The sequence below is a fragment of the Patagioenas fasciata genome, chromosome W (genome assembly GCF_037038585.1).
Source record: "Patagioenas fasciata isolate bPatFas1 chromosome W, bPatFas1.hap1, whole genome shotgun sequence".
NCBI lineage: Eukaryota > Metazoa > Chordata > Aves > Columbiformes > Columbidae > Patagioenas > Patagioenas fasciata.
Window position 1 is genome coordinate 11355595 of NC_092559.1, and position 23861 is coordinate 11379455.

The window sequence follows — 23861 nt, forward strand, 5'->3', positions numbered from 1 at the left end:
AGACCCTGTCTTATTTTTGGGGAAACAGGGTAGCCTTCTCCTGCTTATCTTAATGAATACCATTCTTTTTACTTAATGCCTAGTAAGTGCCTAACACCTAACATATATGAACCTTAATTTTATTAAATTATTTTATTACTAATTTCAGATTTTTGGTATCACCATCATTCATCACTGCTGGGAGAGGGACAGAGATCAGGCCAACCCCTGTGGAGGGGTTTCTGTTAGATGGAGATTTGTTACTGAACCAGCCAGGAATTTCAAGGGCAGCTCAAAAGTTGAGAGCAGGACCTGCTGAGAGAGGCAGCTCTACAATAACAAGGCCTCAACGTGACGTAAATCAATGGACCTATCAGCGGTGAGACTCCAGTGCATGGACATTTCGTGAACATAGATGATATCCAATCAGTGAATGCATGATCGGAGCGTGGACGGGTGATCAGAGAATAGTTGCATATATAAGGAGGTTTGTTTCTGTAATAAATGGCTTTGCGTGATTCACATTGAATTGGAATGCTGAGTCCTTTATTCACTCCAACAAATGGTGACCCCGACGTGATACTCTGAACGGTGTATCACTACGATCGGGGAAAAGCCTGGAGTGGTCCAGCTGGAGGTGGATCAGCTGGACTGAGAACCGGGAGGAGGCGTACGGACATTCCGCAGACAAATTTGTCAAAGAAATCGCCGGAAAAGGTGAGCGGCTGGGGCAGGAGGAGGGAAGAGTGAAGCTCCTCCTGATATTCTCTCTGTGAGAGGACTTAAATATTAAGAAAGTAACATACATAGACTGTTAGTTTGGTGTAGAACTAACGGCTACCTGGGAGAAACCGAGAAGGCTTTTAAACTTGAACTTTGGGACGATATAGGGCAGAAATTATGGGATAAGGTCAGCAATGGAGATAAAGAAGCTAAATCATTAGTAACTACATCGAAGTTTATAATTACCACCTTAAAAGATCTTAAGGTTGAATGGTCTGCTGCTGCTGGAATTTTTGTAGCGTTGCAGCCTGATAAGAATCCTGAAAGTCGCTGTGAAGTTTACCCGGTTCATGTCTTTGATACCGTCCCTATTCCATCCCCTACTGTGCTTTTGGCATCCCCTATAGCTCAGCAGTCCAGGGCAGGGGGGAGGAAAAATGCCGAGCAGGTGGTCTCCTACACTATTACCCAACCCTGATGAGAATAGCAAGTCCAAAGGATTGGAGTCAGACAACTTTGCCCAAAGAACCTGTGAAAGGTGAGAATGCTAAAGTTGTAAACAAGTGTACTATCAATCCTTTTACCAATTTGTATCTGCCTTTATTGTCTTTTAACCCTCCAACTTCCACGAGAGAGCAGAAGGAGTTGCCGGATAAGAACTGGGCAAAAGAACTGTGTGGAAGATTAGATCAGCTAATAGCGAGTGAATCCAGCAGTCGGCAATGCGGTCATGGTGATCGTGATGGGAAAGGGGATGTGCCTGGGGACTCAGGTTTTACGAATAATTATGATTCTAGAAACTACTGGCGAGAATGTGCACTCTTCCGAACCCCCCTGTTAGTAATGATTCTACAGCACCATTCAAGTCCGCGTTATCTGATGACTTGGATGAAGATGAGGGTTTGCAGCATTTTTTTTTTTTGAAAAGTTAACAGGAAAAAGAGTATGTGTACATGTTTCCCCGAGATCAGATAAAAACCATGAAAGACTAAAGCAAAATTAGACCTATGTAATGTAACAGCTATAGATCATTTAGGATGGAACGATGGGGATTCGTTGAAAGGGGCGGGTATCCCCCAACTCTTGGAAGAGACACTAATTGACACATCACAATAACAGGCGTGATTAGTTTCTGAAATCCTGAGGCAGTCAGCAGACCTCGCATATCAAGCTATGACAGAGGTGCCTGAAACCAACAAAGCAGCCAAATTATTTACAGATATTAATCAGGGTCCCAATGAGAATTACATGCAATTTATTGACCACCTTCAAGATGTCATCAATAAGCAGGTTGAAAACTTAGAAGCTAAGGAAGCACTGGCCTTGAAATTAGCAGTAGAGAATACTAATGTTTGCTATCAACATGTTATTTGCGAGTTTTACAGTACATATTACATGCTTCTGTGTATTGCCTCTCTGAAAATCAAGCAGCTTGTCAGGAATGTGAGTTAATTGTTTTGTGCCGTAAAACCTTCTCCCCATTTTTCCGACTCACGCTGCAAGCAGCCCTGTGTTTCCCTCCCTCCCTCCCTCTTCTCAAGGTCTTTACTTACAAGATGGGGTCAGAAATTACTGTTTTCAGTTGTGTTCCTAAGAAATCGGTATTGGGAGGTGTTTTACAACATAGGAAAGCACTTGGAAATAGGAGAAAATAGGATCTTGTTAAGTATTGAAATTAGTGTTAACTGCTGTGTAAGTTAGATGAATGGGAAAAGCGCCCAGAGAATAGAATCTTGAAGTAAAACTCTGTGTTGCAATTAATGTTGTTTTTAAGGCGAGAAGAGCAGGACAAAAAAAAACTCTACAAGAGATCATTAAATCATTTCAGACAGTTTTACAGGCGGAGCGATTTGAACTTCAACAAGCTGAGAGAGAATTAACTGACAACACACAGGTCACAGTAAACTTGTTAAAGTCTGCAAGATGATTTCCTTATTAACCTGTTTTCTTTGTGGGTATCTGTTTAACCATGATGCAGTTTTGGTAGGTCTTTGTTATATGGTACGATGAGTTCACAAACTGTTAAATCATGAGAATCTGTTGACTCAAAATGTGCGTTTTGTGATAATACAGAAGACCATGAGTAATTTAGTTCTTTACTGAGTGAATGTGATGGTAAAATTTTCGTGTGTAGCAACTGTTATTTTTCTTTCTAGCATGCTAGCTTTATTCCAGTATCCAGACTTGCACAACTCTATGATAGGCTGTGTCTCATCTCGATGTGCTTGATTTGGCTCTTTTGTATGCGCACCATGTAAAGAATCCTGGTTTTGGGATAACAGTTGTAGCGTACCAGATGAGACACTAATAAAAGCCTTGCCCAGTCCAGCTTGCTGCGGCGGCGGGGGAGCGGGTGCCAATTGGGCGCCAGCGTGCACTGCCCTGTTTTGTCAGGGAGACCCAGAGGTACCTCCATCTGGCTGAGTAGTAAGCAGTTCTGTCGAGGGTTTAGATTGCAGGGTGACAACAAAAACCCTGGCAGATGTATTGTTAACCTCCTCTCCCCCCCACTTCCCCCTTTTGCCCCTCCCTCTCCCCCCTTCCCACTAAGGACAGGCGATCGGGAGGGAAAGAAGGACAGAGAGAAGAGAGTTGGAAAAATTAAAGATGTTTTACTAATGCTACTAATAAGAATAGAGAAAATAATACAAAATATACAAAACCAATCTTGTAAGTCTCAGCAACTGCAGAGCCAGCACCCAAAGTCCTGGATTAGACTCTGTAGCCAACCGGAGCTGGATTCAGTCTCTCACTAGGTCTCAGTTCGCAGGGACGACTAGCAAGGTCCTCTCCTAATGTCAACCATAAGCAGAAGGGAAAAGGAAAAGGGTGAGATCCTTGTGATCTCCCACTTTTATATGAAGTATTCACGTGAATGGAATGTTATACACCACTGGTCAGTCTCTGGGTCACCAGTTTCTCGTTGCCCCTCTCACGAGATGTCCATCCGTGCTTATCAATAAGTTTGCATTCAGTTGCTAGGTTTACCAAAACATGTGTCTGGTTCTCCAGGAAAATGCAGCTAATATGAAGGCTTTAGCTGACAGGCAAAATTCACTAAAAGAGAAACTTGTTTTTCAACAAAACCAGGACAAGTTCAAAGGTGCAATGCAAAAATTGAGATATTGTCTTGAATTAGTGTAACTGTGATCCATCTGCATATTTGAACTTGGTATTTGGTTTTTATATCTGAGCTCAGTATTTTAATTTGCAGATATATATATATTTAGTACCAAAATAATTTTATTTGGGGAGATAATTACAAAATGGGAACCGATTCTGCTACTCAAGTACTACCTTGCTCCCCCTTAGGATGTATCCTTACAAATTAGAGTAATTGCTTATGTTGTTACCTAATAATTTTGAGACCAGAAAAGAATTTAAGTTGTTAAACTTTGATTCGCATTGAATTTATGCATTTGTTGGAGGTATGGGAACTAAAACTAAATGCTATGATAGATGTGAATTTGGAAGAGGTTGTATTTAAAAGTTGCTAGAATATGGACTGATTTGGATCTAGGAAAACAGAATAATGGATTTGTGTTTATTATACTGTTTTTTGACATCTGTAAATTGTAAAAGGTAAATGGAGCTAAGTAATGTAACTATTGCTGAGCTACTCGGAATTGCATATAAAGTGTATTATGGTTGGAATGAAATGGGAAAACAAAAAAAGCAAAATATCCCAGGTCTGTGTCAAGTTGCAAGATAAACTCAGCTCATTGTAACTGAGGATTTTGCCAGGGCCTCCTACTTCGTACCAGCAATTATGCCAGCTGCGTGGCCTTGGTACATCTGAACTGCAGCAAGAAGAGAGAGAAAAAAAAAAAAAAAATTGGAAAAACCTGGCTGCCCACTTTCAAGGCGGTGAAAGGGGGGTTTTCTCTCCCCCCCACTGCAGCGATGTAATACTGAATGGAGCAGTCTGGGGGTGAAATTTAAAGGCATCCCTAGCAGATCTGTAGTTCTAATGAAACTGGGAAATTAAACCAAAAATTTGTTAATAGACTTATTCTGTGGTAACTAATTGTGAAAGACTTCTTCGTAAATTCACCATGATAGTTTTTGAGATTGTGGGAAAGAAAGAAAGAAAGACCTTTTTTTTTTTTTTTGAGACCAATGGAATGCCAAATTTGAAACAAAGTTTTACCATATGAATTCTTGTAGCTGCCAGAAAGCCCTGTACATCTCTTGGGTCAAGATTTGTTAAGTAAATTGTAAGTTCAAATAACATTTTCTGAGAATTCTGTTTAGTTGCATGGCCCACAAGAAGCTACTTGGATGGTGAAGATATGCTTGCTGCAAGTGAGACATGTCCAAGGAAATTTGGAATGCTGTATTTCCACTAGTATTAACAGCCAATGTTTTGATAAAGAAAACACTACACTGATAGAACTGAAACAGGACTTCAATCCGGTAAGGGAAAACAATATCCAATAAATATGACAACCAAAATGGAATTAGAGACTTTGATGAATAAATTTCTGACAACCTTAGAAGCTAACTGCATTCGATTGGACTTGCAGATTTGTCTAAGAAACAACCTGTGGCTATTATGGGACAGTATGATGAGATTGCTAACAGACTGATAGATCAATTGTCACTCTGATCAAGAAAATGCAGGGAATGAATTTAAGTCTTAATAGGCCATGATCCTTTTATTATATACGTACCATTTGTGAAATTTAATTCTGATTTTTTTTATTTGTAATCTATGTCCTTGTAAATTGAACTAGCTGGTTTTCTTAACAGCACAGCTGTTGGCATTCATAAATGTAAATTGCTGCAGAACCTTCAAGTCTTTAACATCAGGTCACAGGCCATACTTGGTTTTGGTCTGATCCTACATACTTGCAAAGTTTTTGTTGATGGTTTTGAGAAGTCTCATAAAGCTGTAGTGGTCTGGCATGAAGATAAAAATTGGCATTATTCTGTAAAAATTATTGAAGGTTCAACCCAATTAGCAGAACTTGGCACAGCTTTAAATTACTTAGAGCTTTTTAAGGAGGAACCTCTATATTTGATTTGTGATTTTGAGTACGTAGTCAAGGTCCAACGCATGTATCTGATTCCGAAGCTGTTTGCTTGTTTATTTAAAAACAAACAAACAAAAAACAAACAAACAAACAAAACAAAAAAAAAAAGGGGGGGGGGAGGAGAAGTAGGGGAAACACCACCACAGGGCCAGTTGTCGGAGTCATTGTATGTGATGAAATAATTTGCAAGTATGACCCAAGGCCATGGTAGGTCAGAGGGAACCTACATTGGTTGTGGTCAGGTTGCTGGTCAATGGAGAGGGCCACATCGATTGAAGGCCTGGGGAGGGGGTTGTGTTTGTGGCATTGCAGGGCGGGGATCGGGGTGGATTCCTGCGAGGTGGGTCGGGCCGTGGCTGAGTGGAGATGGCAAGGATTCGGTGAATGCGAATGGACAGGAGGGAGATAAGTTGTGAGGACTGTTTCAGATGTAGACCATGAATCCTGGTTCGGTGTTGTGGATGCTCACAGACCTGGTGATCTAGAAGCCTATTAGCAAGCTCGTGGTGTGCCTTCTGTGGAGAATGACAATTTGAACAAACAGCAGGAGAGTCAAAAAGGCAATATTACGCTTAGATAGTCAATGCACTCTTTCTCACTGATCTAGCAGCTGGTAAAACCTTAGGAGACATATCAAAGTTAAGCTATTGGTCTTTTAAATAGGTTAATCTAACTTCTGAAGTACTAACTCAATTAATAATAGATGTTGATGGTATTGGACATGTTGCTCTACAAAATCACGCAGTTATAGGTTTTCTGCTTTTAACATCAGGATTCTGGTTGTGCTGTATTAACTTGTTTGATTATTCTGGATCTATTAATAAGTGCTTTAGACAAAGTAGAACAGTACATTAATAAGATTGCCGTAGTAAAATTAAGGTTTGACACATAGCTTAAATGTTTTGGAATAAGTGGGTAGTTGTTTGATCTTATTAAATAAGGCTTAGTTGCATTATATGTAACTGTGATTGTTGTGTTAATCATGTGCTGTATATTGCAGTGTATTTCAAAGATGATTCAGCGCGCTGTAAATGGGGTCTGGCTGGTTCAAGAACAAAAAGAGGGGAATTGTGGAGGGGTTTCTGTTAGATGGAGATTTGTTACTGAACCAGCCAGGAATTTCAAGGCCAACTCAAAAGCTGAGAGCAGGACCTGCCGTGGGAGAGAAGCAGCTCTACAATAACAAGACCTCAATGTGATGTAAATCAACGGACCTATGAGCAGTGAGACTCCAGCGTGTGGACAGCTCATGAACATAGATGATATCCAATTAGTGAATGCATGATTGGAGCGTGGACGCATGATCAGAGAATAGTTGCATATATAAGGAGGCTTGTTTCTGTAATAAATGGCTTTGCGTGATTCACGTTGAATTGGAATGCTGAGTCCTTTATTCACTCCAACAAACCCCCACAGCTCTGCTCCTGCGGGACCACCAGTGAGGGTCCTATCCCACAGCATGGCAGAGTAGTGGAGGGGACACCAACTCACTGAGGCAGTAGCCATTGGCCAGCCCCTCCGCTTGTACCATGCATGCCACCAACAACCAGCAATTGCCCAAGGAGCTGGGGGGAGAGAGCAGGAGGGTCAGCACCGTGCATCTCCTCCACGTCCCAGAGACAACTCTGGACTCACCTCGGCATCCTGGGTATCCATTCAACTGATCCGGGAGATGGGGTGCTTGGGGATCACCAGGAAGTGGACGGGGTTTTGAGGAGCCACGTCGCAGAAGACCAGGCACTGCTGGGGGGAGCAGGGTGAGCCCCGCACCCATGGGTGTTGCCCACCCCCCCCCTCTCCCCCGTACAGACACGTGCTCTGCTGTCCTGGTTATCTTGTCGACTTCATAGAGCAAGGGTGTCAAACTCATTTTCACCGGGGACTCCTACAGGAGTACATCTATACAGTCCTAAAATTACATTCGGCCCTTTGTAGGCAACCGCAAGGCTGATGTGGTCCCCAGTGAAAATGAGTTTGACACCCCTGTCATAGAGGATTCTGGCAGGCATGCTGCTGCCTGCTGCGCCTTGCCCACCTCCTCGTCCTGCCCGCTGGGCACCGCTAAGCACCACTGAGGCGGAGGGGCACGCGGGCCTTACGACCTCCCCCCATAGGGATGTGGACCCTGTGGCCTAGGGTGGTGGGGGAATGCGGGAGGCACAGGGAGATACACAGGCCAGGGTGATGTGGGGTGCAGTAGGCACATGGGGGCGATTTACATGGAGGTGATATGCATGGGAGTTATGGGGGATGCACGTGGAGGTGAGGGTGGACACACACGGGTGCTCAGAGGCCCAGTGCAGTGCCGTGTGGGTGCTCACTGCAGGGCTCATGCCCGCCGCAGACCTTGCCCCGAGGTGAGAGCAGCGGCGAGTGAGACACAGGGCAAAGGCACGACCAAACCCCCGGCTTCCCTGCACGCAGAGTCCCCCGCATCGCCCAGCCACGCGCCTGCCCACCTCACCACCTATTCGCCTCTGTCACTCCCATGCCTGGACCCTCGGCGCCTTAAAGGGTCCGCACGCCCCCAGGGTCGACACCTCTGAGCACTATGTAGGCATCACCTACGCACCGGCCCGCTGAACCTCTGCCGGAGAGGAACTCGCCGAGCTCGAGTTCCCACTCGACCCTCCCCGCCGCCAGTGCCCCCTCAAAGACCCTGGGGCGAAGGCTGGGCCAGACGGGGTTTATTGGGTGCTTCAGAAGCCCATGCAGGGACGTTTGTGGCGGGGCTGGGAAGCGGAGAAGAGCTGACTCTGGGAGGAGAGGATGGAGAGCTGGCTAGCCTGGCTGCCGGGGGGGGTGAAATTCGGCCCCCACTACCAGGTAGTCCCGCAGTGCCTTCTGCCGCTCAGCGCAGGCTCTGGGAGGAGAACAGAGCTTCGTCGGGTGCCAGCAATGCCGGGGGACTGCCTCGCCCCGCGCCCGCGGAGAACCTTCCCGGGAGAACATGGGGTCTGGCCGGGGAAGAGCGGCGGTGACAGCTCAGCTCCAACAACTCGGACTGGTGGGTGAGGGAGGGGGTGAAGCTGGCTGAAAGGCTGTGACGACCCCGGGCTTGCTTCTGCTGCCTCTCCTGCAGCGCCCACTGCCTCTGAGCCAGGTTGAAGCTCGTCTTTTCTTCCCACCACTGCCTCCAGTCCCTGAACCAGGCTGCCGTCAGACAGGTGCTCAGGGGGACCGGACCCCCTGCCAGCTCCGGGGTCTGTGGCAGGGCTGGGGGCTCCCAGCACTGGATGCAACCCCCTTCCTGCACGGTCTGGCGCAGCCGCTAGCATGCCTGCCTGTGCAGGGTGCTGGAGATCACTGGCACCCCCAGAGGTGCCTGAGGACTGGAGGAAAGCAAATGTCACTCCAGTCTTCAAAAAGGGCAAGAAGGAGGACCCGGGGAACTATAGACCGGTCAGCCTCACCTCCATCCCTGGAAAGGCGATGGAACAACTTATCCTTGGTGCCATCTCAAGGCATATAGAGGATAGAGGGTCATAAGGGGCAGTCAACATGGCTTCACCAAGGGGAAGTCATGCTTAACCAACCTCATAGCCTTTTATGAGGACATAATGAGATGGATAGATGATGGCAGAGCAGTGGATGTGGTCTACCTTGACTTCAGTAAAGCCTTTGACACAGTCTCTCACAGCATCCTCACAGCTAAACTGAGGAAGTGTGATCTGGACAATCAGGTAGTGAGGTGGACTGTGAACTGGCTGAAGGAAAGAAGCCAGAGAGTTGTGGCCAATGGGGCGGAGTCTAGTTGGAGGCCAGTATCTAGTGGAGTACCTCAAGGGTTAATACTGGGGCCTGTATTATTCAATATATGCATCAACGACTTGGATGAAGGAATAGAGTGCACTGTCAGCAAATTTGCTGATGACACTAAACTGGGAGGAGTGGTTGACACGCCAGAAGGCTGTGCTGCCATCCAGCGAGACCTGAACAGTCTGGAGAGTTGGGCAGGAAAAAATTTAATGAAATATAACAAGGGCAAGTGTAGAGTCTTGCATCTGGGCAGGAACAACCCCAGGTTCCAGTATAAGTTGGGAAACGACCTGTTAGAGAGCAGTGTAGGGAAAAGGGACCTGGGGGTCCTGGTGGACAGCAGGATGATCATAAGCCAGCACTGTGCCCTTGTGGCCAGGAAGGCCAATGGCATCCTGGGGTGTATTAGAAGGGGTGTGGTTAGTAGATCGAGAGAGGCTCTCCTCCCCCTCTACTCTGCCCTGGTGAGACCACATGTGGAATATTGTGTCCAGTTCTGGAGTCCTCAGTTCAAGAAGGACAGGGAACTGCTTGAGAGAGTCCAGCGCAGAGCCACAAAGATGTTTAAGGGAGTGGAGCATCTCCCTTATGAGGAAAGGCTGAGGGAGCTGGGTCTCTCTAGCTTAGAGAAGAGAAGAGAAGAGAAGAGAAGAGAAGAGAAGAGAAGAGAAGAGAAGAGAAGAGAAGAGAAGAGAAGAGAAAAGATAGAGAAGAGAAGAGAAGAGAAGAGAAGAGAAGAGAAGAAGACTGAAGGGTGACCTCATTAATGTTTATAAATATGTAAAGGGTGAGTGTCATGAGGATGGAGCCAGGCTCTTCTCGATGACAATCAATGATAGGACAAGGGGCAGTGGGTACAAACTGGAACACAGGAGGTTCCACTCAAATATGAGAAGGAATTTTTTCACCGTGAAGGTGACAGAGCACTGGAACAGGCTGCCCAGGGAAGTTGTAGAGTCTCCTTCTCTGGAGACATTCAAGACCTGTCTGGATGCCTTCCTGTGTATCCTCATCTAGGTGTTCCTGCTCTGGCAGGGAGATTGAACTAGATGATCTTTCGAGGTCTCTTTCAGTCCCTAACATTCTGTGATTCTGTGAGTCTGTGATTCTCTTTCTGGGTGAAGAGATGCTTCTGGCTGAATGTGGGAGACCGGATGTGCCAGGGGGCTCCCTGCAGCTTTTGATAAGCACCTGCAGCCAGCAGCAGTACCGCAGGGACACAGCTGGGCAAAGCCAGTGCAGGCTGGGGGCTGGCACAGTTCTCCTTGGAGCATTTAGCTTCCTCCTGGGCTACTGTGTGATGGATGCACTTGACCTCCCCCCAACCAAACCAGCAGCAGTTTGTTACAGGCTACAGTTTCCAAATTACAAATGCATGTAAATGCAGATCCATTAGCATTACAACAAACTTTCAAACCCTCACCAGTTTTGAATGTGCCCCCACTCACTGAAGAAACACCAACAGAAGGCGTTTGGTTTACCAATGCCTCAGCAAAAAGGATAAATGGTAAATGGCAATACAAGGCTGCTGCATTCAGTATTACCACTGGTGAACAAGTAATAGAAGAAGGTGAAGGGAATGCACAAGTGAGAGAGTTAAGAACATTTTATGTATAAGAGTCTGGTACATGACTAAAAAAATACTCCCTGTTCATCACGAGGAATTCTTCAATGCTGCAATGACATTTAATATTACTAAAGCTATTTGCTTAAAAAAAGCTTGCACACATTATCATTGCATATATATAATATTAATTTAACACTTAAACCGCTGATCTACAACACACTGCATATTTATGACACAGAGGCAAGAGGTAACTGCACTACCACTCTATGAGCTGATAAAGTGGATTCACTGTAGTCAGGGGGTGGAATGTGACAGATGCACTTGACCCTCCCCCAACCAAACCAGCAGCAGTTTGCTACAGGCTCCAAAGGAGGTAAAGGCCTGAGCTGCAACTAGGCCAAGAATTCCTTTGAGGAAACCCACAAAGGAACAGAATGACATAGTGAACACCAGTAAGTTATGGGTGCAAGGAGTCTTTCCCACTGTATGCAATTTGACTACGAGCCAACCACTTTATTCCATAAATATAACAGCCTGGGTCAGCCTACTTTGAGCTCTCTCTGCTCAACAAGTGTGGCTGTATGGAGATGATATTTTACTACTCACAGATCACTGGATGAGCTCCATATAAATTTCATATAAATCATTTAGCTAAGTAAATGCATATTATAATATTCCACCACCACGTGGCAAGATTCATAATTTTAAGTCTTTTAATGTGTCAGCTGGCAGACTCTTATTTTCCCCATCTTCAAGAGTTGAACTTACCCTCCACACTGACTGAGGTGATATTGTAAACTCAGCAAATTAATAACTCTTAAAACCACTTTTAAGGTTTTAAAAGTAGCATTCCTTTATTCCACACTGGGACCCCACTGGGGATATTCCACCATGAGTGCACCAACAACTGATCATTTTTGCTTTGCTTATATTGACAGAAAAATTACATATTCATTACAGTTCTTGGAAATTTTTAACATAGAGTGCACCTATACCAAGAAATGATTACATAAACATCTAGTTATTTTGCGGTCTTTGCTGCCATCTAGCATTCTTCAGCTTGTATTGCAGACTCTTACAGCCTGGTCGCATTTTCCTCTTCAAGGGTCTTCCCATCGTGTCTGGCAAATGACCTCTCCTCGTTGGCAACTCCTCGATCAAGTGCAGTATATACCTACTTATATAAGCTATTATTTGAGCCACACCTGTGTTTTTTTCTAATTAATTATTACTTTATCATCCTGTTTCAGGTCCTCCTTCTAAAGACTGGATCCTGTTCCTAAAGAATATGTTGTAAATCTCTAATACAAGGTCTGCTTACATAGTGAACTTCAGGTGGAATTTAAATAAATACCATTTTTTTAATGAAGTCAAACCAGATTCAACTTCTGTAGCAGGGAGAGAGACATGAGTGTGTTGCGGTTGAGACGGACAAACGACATAGACCAAGTTGCAAATGATTTGGCTGCTTTGTCGCTTTCAGGCACCTTTATCATAGCTTGATATGCGAGGTCTCTTGACTGCCTCAGGATTTCAGGAATTTATCGTGCCTGTAGTTGTGGTGTGCCAATTAGTGTCTCTTCCAAGAGCTGGGGGGTAAATCCCAGCTTTTTGGTAAGTTCGGTTTACGCTCTGAAACTCTACCCCCACCCTCAGGAATTTGCTCTGCAGCAGCGTGGGAGGGGGGCGGGGGCAGACTGGGGGGACCTAAATTTATAGGAATTACGTTATTTAGCTCAGTCTGGCTCACCACAGGAGGATCCTCCCCACCTAAATCTCCAGGCAAGGGGGGATAGGAAAAAAAAATGTCCACTTTTTCCTTCTGCGACTGATAGCGGCGGGGCAGAAGGTTGAACTGTGATTAATGGTGGTGACGCAGATGGCGGAACCGCGACTGATGATGGTGGAGCAGACGTTTGAGCCGTGATTGATGACAGCGGAGCAGTCGGTTGAACGCACTGCTCTGACCGGTGCTCCGGGGGCCCCTCCCGAGATCGTATATAACCCAACGCTGTTTTTTCATGTGAGTCTTTCATAGCTTTTATCTGATTTCGGGGCCACACATACGTACGCTCCTCCTCTATTCCTTTTAACTTTCCAAGAAAGTGTCGCGGATCCTTATCCGTATCAGATCATATGGACTTGGGCGGTGTTGACGAACCTTTAGTAACAGGGGGGGTCGGAGTAGTACTTAATCTCGCCTTTTCCTCCGAATCTGGCCCAGGAGAGCCAGGAAGACCATCCCTCCCCACTGTCTCTGCATGTTTCCGTTGCTCTTTTAATCCTCTGAAAGTCTCTAGCAACAAGTGACATGTTGTTAACAGTTCAGTTGTTTCTTTGCATCTTTCACTAGTGCTTTGCCCCATAGTAACACAGTCCTTCCTTCGTAAAGTCAGTTCCAGAGGGCTAATACCCTGCTTCTTCAGAAGCAACTTTCATGTAGATAATATAATACCCCCCCCGTTCCCGGTAGCTCACCAACTCTTAGTGTGGTGTCTTTTCAACGATCCGGATCTTCGGTAGCTCTCCTCGGCTGCTCTATCAGCTGTACCGGGCTCCGTCTCCACAGCTCGTCTTCAGCTGTCACAGCTTCACCGCTGTCTCTTCTTCATGCGAGATCCTTCTTCATACAGGATCACGTAGGGGTCACCATATGTCACGGCTGAGACGGACAAACGACATAGACCAAGTTCTTCCAGGATGAAAGTAGCAGATGCCATTTATTGCCACAAGTGCATTTTTATACAGTTTTACCAATTCATGTGTCTCTTCACTATTGTTTACAAGTTACAGCAGTAACATCTCATTGGCTAATTTTGCTATCATCAGTGTTACTCTTCTATCCCCTTCTCTCTCACGGGTACATCCTTAATATCTCCGGATACTCCTTTACTCCCATCTTTCTCATGGGTAGGCCTTCATATCTTCAAGGCTAATTTCTCTTACCATGCCCTCCGTCAGGGAATCCACGTACCCACCGTAGTCCCCCACACTAGGGCTAGGATCACAGTCATGACAGGCAGGGTCCTCTTCAGATGCCGGTCACCTGTTCTGTCTGCCCCTCCTTGCAGGTACACCCCTCTCATTTATGGAACGTGCAAAAATTATCAGCAACCTTGGCTGGACCTCTTCTGCATACCATTGTTACCATTATCAGGTCTGGAGCAAACAGTGTCTGGAAAACATGCAGCCAACTTCAGAAAAGTGCAGTTACTTAGAAGAACTTAGCCAAAAGGAAAATTCACTGAAAGAGAACTGGTCTTGGTTTAAACAAAACCAGGACAGAAGGCATCTGCATGTGTGAGACTATAATGTTAGCAATAGTAAAAGACTTTCTCCTGAACTGGGAAACAGGGGGTTGAGTTATTTCATTTTGTGGTCAGTCTCTACAGAAACAGTGATTTGGTAAACCAACTTTTAACTTGTATACAATATAAAGTGAAGACAGTTAGTTCACACTTTATTTTGGTATGCATATGTGATCATGCAGTTGAGGAGGAGAAAGATCAATGAAATAGAAGTGAACGTGTTTGTAGAGATAACTAGAAAAAACTGTCACCTGCCAAAAAATGACACATAACCATTTTCTTTATTATCAGGCAAAGAGGCAATAAAAGCATTTTCTGGGAGTATTAATTTCAAATAAAAGTGGTGTGCAGAAATGAACTGGTTGTTGAGACTAGGGAAGGTGGGAAATGCTGCGTGCCTGTATGTCATTGTTTAGCCCTGGTTTTCCCAGCCAGCAGCTAGAACCACATGCTGCTCACTCACCCCTCCCCTGCCCCCAGTGGGATGGAGAGGAGGATTTAAAAAAAAAAAAGCAATAAAGGCAAAAAACTCGTGGGTTTAATCAGGCAGCAAGGAGAAAAGAAAGAACAAATAAGCGGTAACATAACAGCACTGGTCAAGGAACCCACAAAGACGATAGTCTCCAGCAAGTGATGAGCACAGCAGTGACTGCAGAGGAACCACGGGAGGTTTAAACGCGGTGAACCGACGTGCACAGCAGTGGCTATGGTAAGAACTGAGGCTGGGCATGGATTGGAGAGAGGAGGGGGAGATTCCGATCCTGCCAAAAGAGTCGCAGTGAAAGTGCTGATCTCGAGAGAGGGGCTGACCCGGAAGGGGCGTTGCCAAGAGCAACCGGGGAAGATTTAAATGTCCTCCTAGGGAGCACAGGTAACCAGGTCTAGTGAACAGGGCAGAAGCAGTTCGTGCAGGCAGTTTAAGCAGGCAAGGCAAGCTCAAGTGATTTATCTCACTTGGTTGTTGTCACCCTCACAGAAGGAGCTGACTATGGTATCCACTTGGGGCAAAGGTGAGTACTCTGCACTCAACAGGAAAGAGGCAGCAACTCAGACAGAGCTGCTATGGGAACATGCAGCTACCCAGATCTCAGGCTGCAGAGAATGCCAGAGCCTTTCACTGGTATGGAGTGGTAATACAGAAAACAGTTGTGTGAGGTGTGAGCAGGTGGATGACCTGCTCAGTCTGGTAGTGGAGCTGAGAGAAGAGGTGGAAAGGTTGAGAAGTATCAGGGAGCTGAAAAAGAAAATTGACCGGTGGGATCAAGCCCTGGCTGCCCAGGGGCGGGTAAGACCACCAGCAAGAAACAAAGATCAAGGGATTCCTGTGTCCTCCCCTTGCCTGACTGAAGAAAGCAGGTCAAGGGAAAGGGATGAATGGAAGAAAGTCCACACACAGGGTGGCAGGAAAAACACCCTCCCCACCTTCCTAGGTGCTGCTGTCCAACAGGCATGAGGCTCAGGATGTGGAATGCAGCAACATGAGGAATAAGGGGAAATAGCAGTGAGTTCCTGCCCCGGGGCAGAAAGAGGAGGGTTCCTACTGTGACCACTCCACCCCTCCAGGTTCCCTTGCAAAGCAGGTATGAGGCCTTGTAAGTGGAACTAAACAACAACATTGAGGGAGGTGGTTCCATTAAGTTGGAGGTGCTGCAGAGGATAAGTCACCCTGCACCCTCCATTAAAACAGCTCCCACAAAGAAAAAAAGGTGGGTTGTGGTTGTAGGAGATGTCCTATATGCAGGCCCACTTCTTAGGAAAGTCTGCTGTCTCCCTGGGGCCAGGGTCAAAGATGTAAAAAGGAAACTTCCTGCCCTGGTTAGGCCCTCAGACTACTATCCATTAATAATTTTTCAGGTAGGCAGTGATGAAAACTAAAGACAATCAAGAGAGACTTCAGGGCCTTGGGATGACTGGTCAAGGTATCAGGAGCACTGTCCCAACAGTTGCAGGGTACAACAAGGAAAGATACAGGAAGAGACAGCAGATTAATACCTGGCTACAGGACTGGTGTCACTGACAGAATTTTGGGTTTTTTGATCATGGGCCAGCTTGCAGGGTACATCAAGGAAAGATACAGGAAGAGACAGCAGATTAATACCTGGCTACAGGACTGGTGTCACTGACAGAATTTTGGGTTTTTTGATCATGGGCCAGCTTACATGGCACCTGGCCTGCAAATGACAAATGGGATGCACTTGTCTCAAAAGGGGAAAAGGATCCTGGGGCAGGAGTTAGCAGGACTTATTGAGAGGGCTTTAAACTAGATTTGAAGGGGGAGGAAACCAGGTGTGGCAGAGGCAAACCCAAGGGTGACATGCCAGCATCTGAGGGTAGTGCTAATGAGGCCCTTGGGTCTGCTGACCCCGTGGAATCAATGGCTCAGCTGAACTGCATCTATATGAATGCACACAGCATGGGCAACAAACAGGAAGAACTGGAAGCCCTTGTGAGGCAGAGAAACTATGATTTAATTGACATCTCAGAAACATAGTGGGATGAGTCTCATAACAGGAGCACTGCAGTGGATGGCTATAAACTCTTCAGAAGGGGTAGGCGAGGAAGGAGAGGAGGTGGGGTAGCCATGTATGTTAGGGAGGGTTTTGATTGTCTGGAACTTGAGGAGGGTGATTATAGGGTTGAGTGTCTATGGGTGAGAATAAAGGGGAAGGGCAACAAGGCAGACATCCTGGTGGGGGTCTCTTACAGACCAGGATAAAGAGGCAGACAAAATATTTTGCAGGCAGCTGGGAGAAGTCTCCTGATCACTAGCCCTTGTTCTTATGGGGGAGATCAACCTACCAGATGTCTGCTGGAAAAAAAACACAGCAGAGAGGAAGCAGTCTAGGAGGCTCCTGCAGTGCATGGAAGACAACTTCCTGACAGAGCTGGTTAGTGAGCCAACTAGGGAAGGAGCCCCACTGGATCTCTTGTTTGTAAATAGAGAAGGGTTCGTGGGCAACATGTTGGTTGGAGGTCACCTTAGGCACAGTGATCGTGAAATGATTGAGTTAGTTATCCTTGGAGGAGTTAGAAGGGTAGTTAGCAGAACTGCTACTTTAGGCTTCCGAAGGGCAGACTTCGACCTCTTCAGAAGGCTGGTTGACAGAGTCCCTTGGGAGACAGTCCTGAAGGACAAAGGACTCCAGGAAGTCTGATCTCCCTTCAAGAAGGTAATCTTAGAGGCTCAGGAGCAGATAGTCCCAGTGTGCTGGAAGGCAAGCCGGTGGGGAAGGAGGTCAATCTGGCTGAATAGAGAGCTGCGTCTGGAACTTAGGAATAAAAAGAGAATTTATGACCTTTGGAAGGAGGGGCGGGCCACTCAAGAGGAATACAAGAATTCTGTGAGGCTATGCAGGGAGAAAATCAGAAGGGCCAAAGCCCAACTAGAGCTAAGCCTGGCCACCACTGTGAAAGGCAACAAGAAATGTTTCTATAAATTCATTAGGTCGGGAGAGGTTCTCCTTCACCTCTACTCTGCCTTGGTGAGACCACACGTGGAATATTGTGTCCAGTTCTGGGCCCCTCAGTTCAAGAAGGACAGGGAACTGCTGGAGAGAGTCCAGCGCAGGGCAACAAAGATGATTAAGGGATGTCACGGCTGAGATGGACAAATGACATAGACCAGTTTCTTCCAGGATGAAAGTAGAAGATACCATTTATTGCCACAAGTGCATTTTTATACAGTTTTACCAAGTCATGTGTCTCTTCACTATTGGTTACAAGGTACAGCAGTAACATCTCATTGGCTAATTTTGCTATCATCCATGTTACTCTTCTACTCCCTTCTCTCTCAAGGGTACATCCTTAACATCTCCGGATACTCCTTTACTCCCATCTTTCTCACGGGTAGGCCTTAATATCTTCAAGGCTAATTTCTGTTCCCATGCCCTCCGTCAGGGAATCCAAGGACCCACCGTAGTCCCACAAAGGGAGTGGAACATCTCCTTTATGAGGAAAGGCTGAGGGAACTGGGTCTCTTTAGCTTGGAGAAGAGGAGACTGAGGGGTGACCTTATTAATGTTTACAGATATATAAAGGGTGAGTGTCATGAGGGTGGACCCAGGCTCTTCTCAGTGACAACCAATGGTAAGACAAGGGGTAATGGGTTCAAACTGGAACACAAGAGGTTCCACTTAAATTTGAGAAGAAACTTCTTCACAGTGAGGGTAGCAGAACACTGGAACAGGCTGCCCAGGGAGGTTGTGGAGTCTCCTACTCTGGAGACATTCAAAACCCGCCTGGACACATTCCTGTGTAGCTTCATGTAAGTGTTCCTGCTCCAGCAGGGGCATTGGACTAGATGATCTTTTGAGGTCCCTTCCAATTCCTAACATTCTGTGTTTCTGTGAACAAGAAGAGGGCTAAGGAGAATCTCCATCCCCTGATGGATGCAGAGGGAAACAGTGACAGAGGATGAGTGAAAGGCTGAGGTACTAAATACCTTCTTTGCCTCAGTCTTTAACAGTCAGAACAGTTGTGCTTCAGGTACCCAGCCCCCTGAGCCAGAAGACAGGGATGGGTAGTAAGATGAAGCCCTAATAATTAAAGAGGAAATTGTTAGCGACCAGCTACACCACTTGGACACGCACAAGTCTATGGGGCCAGATGGGATACACCCAAGGGTGCTGAGGGAGCTGGTGGAGGTGATCACTAAACCACTTTCCATTTTCGGTCAGCAATCTTGGCTAACTGAGGAGGTCCCAGTTGACTAGAAGTTGGCAAACGTGATGCCTATCTACAAGAAGGGTCGAAAGGAGGATCTGGGCAACTGGAGACCTGTCAGTCTAACCTCGGTGCCAGGGAAGGTCCTGGAGCAGATCATCCTGAGGGGCATCACATGGCACATACAAGAGAACCATATTATCAGGTCCAGTCAACATGGGTTTATGAAAGGCAGGTCCTGTTTGACCAATCTGATCTCCTTCTATGACAAGGTGACCCAACTAGTAGATGAGGGAAAGGCTGTGAATGTTGTGTACTCAGGCTTCTGTAAGGCCTTTGACACCGTATCCCACAGCATTCTCCTGGAGAAGCTGGCCTGGATGGCCTGGATGGGTGCACTCTTTGATGGGTAAAGAACTGGTTGGAGGACCAGACCCAAAGAGCTGTTGTGAATGGAGTCAAATCCAGTTGGTGGCCAATCACAAGTGGTGTTCCCCAGGGCTTATTAATGGGGCCAGTTCTGTTTAATCTCTTTATCAGTGATCTGGATGAGGGTATTGAGTGCACCCTTGCTAAGTTTGCAGATGACACCAGGTTGGGTGGGAGTGTTGATCTGTTGGATGGTAGGAAGGCTCTACAGAGGGATCTGGACCAGCTGGATCATTGGGCTGAGGCCAGTTTTATGAAGTTTAACAAGGCCAAGTGCCAGATCCTGCACTTGGGTCACAACAACCCCATGCAACGCTACAGTCTCGGGGAAGAGTGGCTGGAAAGCTACTTGGCAGAAAGGGATCTGGGGATGTTGATTGACAGCAGGCTGAATATAAGCCAGCAGTGTTCCCAGGTGGCCAAAAAGACCAACATCATCCTGACTTCTCCCTGGATAGATGAACTTAGTAAATACGGGTATGGTTTTCCTGAAAGTCTGATCTTCCATGATTTTTGATCATCTGAACTTAGAGCTCTTACAGGTTGTGGAATAATTACTGAGGGAGTAAATTACAGAAACTAATTATGAAGGATCCACTTATTGAGAAGTTATATCCACATCTTCAGCATATAAGGCAGCTGCACGGCAGGGAAGAAATAAATCTGCTCTGTATGGTTTCACTCCCCCACCTGGCCTGCATTCTTAGATGGTAGTGCATGGGGAAGCCCAATGTACTGGCAGTTAAGAAGTATGGGGGAGTGGATTGGTGTGAAGATACTGCAGCCTGTGTAAAAAGGCAGGTACAGGAACCAGATGGTATAGCTGCTGCCAATTTTTAAGATAAGGTATAGCTGCTGTCAGTTAAAAAGAATAAATGTTCATCCAAAGTGCTAGTTACTGAGCGAAAAATTTGTCTGGTGGATGAACTTTGCTCATTATAATCTCACTACAATACCAAAACACACCTCCATCTCAAAGGATACCTACCTCCAGTGCAATTTTAAGCATGCTCAGTATCACCATTTACTGCAGGGTGACAATAAACCATGGCAGATGCTCTCTGTTAACCCCCTGCCCTCCCTTCTAAGGAAAGGTAACGGGAGGAAAAGGGAGAGAGACTTACAAGTTGGAAATGTTTTAAATGCTTTACTAATACAAAATATACAAAACCAATCTTGAATTTCCCAGGGTAGTGCAGCATTGCCCATGGTGGAGCTGGTGTGGCTCCAGCGGCTGCAGGACAGGCACCCAGAAGTCCTGGGCTGGAATCCACAGTAAACCAGAACGAGATTCAGGAATGCAAGGTCTGGAATCAGGCCTTGGATCACAGGTGTGAAAGGCAGGGTCCTCTTCAGATGCCAGCCATGGTCGAAGAGAGCGAGACCCTTGTGATCTCCCACTTATACAGGGTGTATGACGTGTATGGGATGGAATACTCAGTTGGTCGATTTTAGTCACCTGCCCTGTTTGCCCCTCTTTGCAAATACAGAATCACAGAATGTTAGGAACTGGAAGGGATCCCGCAAGATCATCTAGTCCAATCCCCCTGCCAGAGCAGGAACACCTAGATGAGGTTACACAGGAAGGCGTCCAGGTGGGTTTTGAATGTTTCCAGAGAAGGAGACTCCACAACCTCCCTGAGCAGCCTGTTCCAGTGCTCTGTCACCCTCACTGTGAAGAAGTTTCTTCTCAAATCTAAGTGGAACCTCTTGTGTTCCAGTTTGAACCCATTACCCCTTGTCCTATCATTGGTTGTCACCAAGAAGAGCCTGGCTCCATCCTTGTGACACTCACTCGTTGTATATTTGTAAACATTAATAAGGTCGCCCCTCAGTCTCCTCCAAGCTAAAGAGACCCCAGCTCCTTCCGCCTTTCCTTATAAGGGAGATGCTCCACTCCCTTAATCATCTTTCTGGCTCTGTGCTGGACTCTTTCAAGCAGTTCCCTGTCCTTCATGAACTGAGGGGCTCAGAACTGGACACAATATTCCAGATGTGCTCTCACCAGGGCAGAGCAGAGGGGAAGGAGAACCTCTCTCAACCTACTAACCACCCCCCTTCTAATACACCCCAGGATGCTGTTGACCTTCCTGGCCACAAGGGCACAGTGCTGGCTCATGGTCATCCTGCTCTCCACCAGGACCCCCAGGTCCCTTTCCTCTACACTGTTCTCTAATCGGTCGTTCCCCAACTTATACTGGAACCTGGGATTGTTCCAACTCAGATGCAAGACTCTACACTTGCCCTTGTTATATTTCATTAAATTTTTCCCCACCCAACTCTCCAGCCTGTCCAGGTCTCTCTGGATGGCAGCACAGCCTTCTGGCGTGTCAGCTATTCCTCCCAGTTTGGTGTCATCAGCAAACTTGCTGATAGTACACTCTAGTTCCTCAACCAAGTCATTGATTAATATATTGAATAGTACTGTTCCCAGTACTGACCCTTGAGGCACTCCACTAGATACAGGCCTCCAGCTAGACTCCGCCCCATTGACCACGAGTCTCTGGCTTCTTTCCTTCAGCCAGTTCCCAGTCCACCTCACAACTTGATCATCCAGTCCACACTTCCTCAGTTTAGCAGCGAGGATGCTGTGGGAGACTGTGTCAAATATTTTGCTGAAATCAAGACAGACCACATCCACTGCTTTGCCATCATCTAGCCACCTCGTTATGTCCTCATAAAAGTCTATCAGGTTGGTCAAGTATGACTTTCCCTTGGTGAAGCCATGTTGACTGGCCCTAATGACTCTCTTATTCTTGATATGCCTTGAGATGGCACCAAGGATAAGTCGTTCCATCACTTTCCCAGAGATGGAGGTGAGGCTTTCCTCCAGTCCTCAGACACCTCTCCCATTTCCCAAGACTTGGCAATGATGATTGAGAGTGACCTAGCAATGACCTCAGCCACCTCCCTCAGCACCCGTGGGTGCACCCCATCTGGACCCATGGATTTATGAATGTCCAGATTGCTTAACTGCTCCCTAACCGAGTCCTCAACAACTAAGGCAGACTCCTCCATTGTCCTGACTTCCTCTGGGGCCTCAGGGGTACGGGGCTCCGCAGGACAGCCTCCAGCAGTGTAAACAGAAACAAAGAAGGCATTCAGTAACTCTGCCTTCTCTGTATCTTCTGTCACCAGGGCACCCACCTCATTCATCAGTGGGCCTACATTGCCTTTGGTGTTAGTTTTATCTCCCATGTATTTGAAGAAGCTCTTTCTGTTGTCCTTGACTGCTCTTGTAAGGTTTAATTCTAAGGAGGCCTTAGCATTTCTTGTTGCTTCCCTACATCCTCTGACAACAGCCTTATATTCTTCCCAAGTGGCCAGCCCCTCCTTCCATGATCTGTAAACTCTTCTCTTCCACTTCAGTTTGCCCAGCAATTCCCTGTTTAACCAAGCATGTCTCCTGGCTCCCTTCCTTGACTTCCTACCTGTCAGGATGCTCTGATCTTGAGTTTGGTAGAAGCAGTTCCTGAATGCTAACCGACTATCTTGGGCCCCTTTACCTTCAAGCAGCCTTGCCCATGGGATTTCTCCTAGCAATTGTTTGAAAAGGCCAAAGTTTGCCCTGCTGAAGTCCAGGGTTGCAATTCTGCTTGCTATTCTGTTCCTGCCACATGAGATCCTGAACTCCACCATCTCATGGTTGCTGCAGCCAAGGCAGCCCTCAACCTTTACTGCTTCAACCAAACCCTCCTTGTTAGTGAGGATGAGGTCCAGTAGCACTCCTCTCCTAGTTGGCTCATCCACCATTTGCATCAGGAAATTATCATCGATGCACTGGAGGAACCTCCTGGACTGTGGCTGGCTGGCCGAGTAGTCCTTCCAGCAAACATCAGGGTAGTTAAAATCCCCTGCAACAACCAGGACCTCTAATTGTGAGGCTGTTCTCAGCTGCCTGTAGAATGCCTCATCAACTTCCTCACCCTGATCTGGTGGCCTGTAATAGACACCCACAATAATATCACCCCTGCCATTCCCCTCTCACAGGACATGCAAAATTTTATCACTAACCTTAGCTGCTATAGCAATAAATCTAAACCTGGGCCTCTTCTGCATACCGTTGGTACCCTTATTTGGTGTCAGAAGTGTGATAAGAACCCATACCTGGATTGTTCCCTGTTGTTGAATTTACTAAAAGATTATAAGGCTTGCCCGAGTCCTGAGGGTCTTAAGTGGGCCTCTGGATTCTGGTCGTGTCCAGATATTGTAACTCAGCGAATAAGGAACTTGGCAAAAGAAAATAGGTTTAAGCTCGGAAAAGGTAAAGCAATTGTGTGTGCTGTATTAGGTGCAGCATTGATAGCTGGTCAGAAAGATAAAGAAACTGACCAGGCGGTGATTAAGTCATTGCAGACAGAATTGGCAGTAGAGTGTTCTAAGTGGCAACAAGCAGAA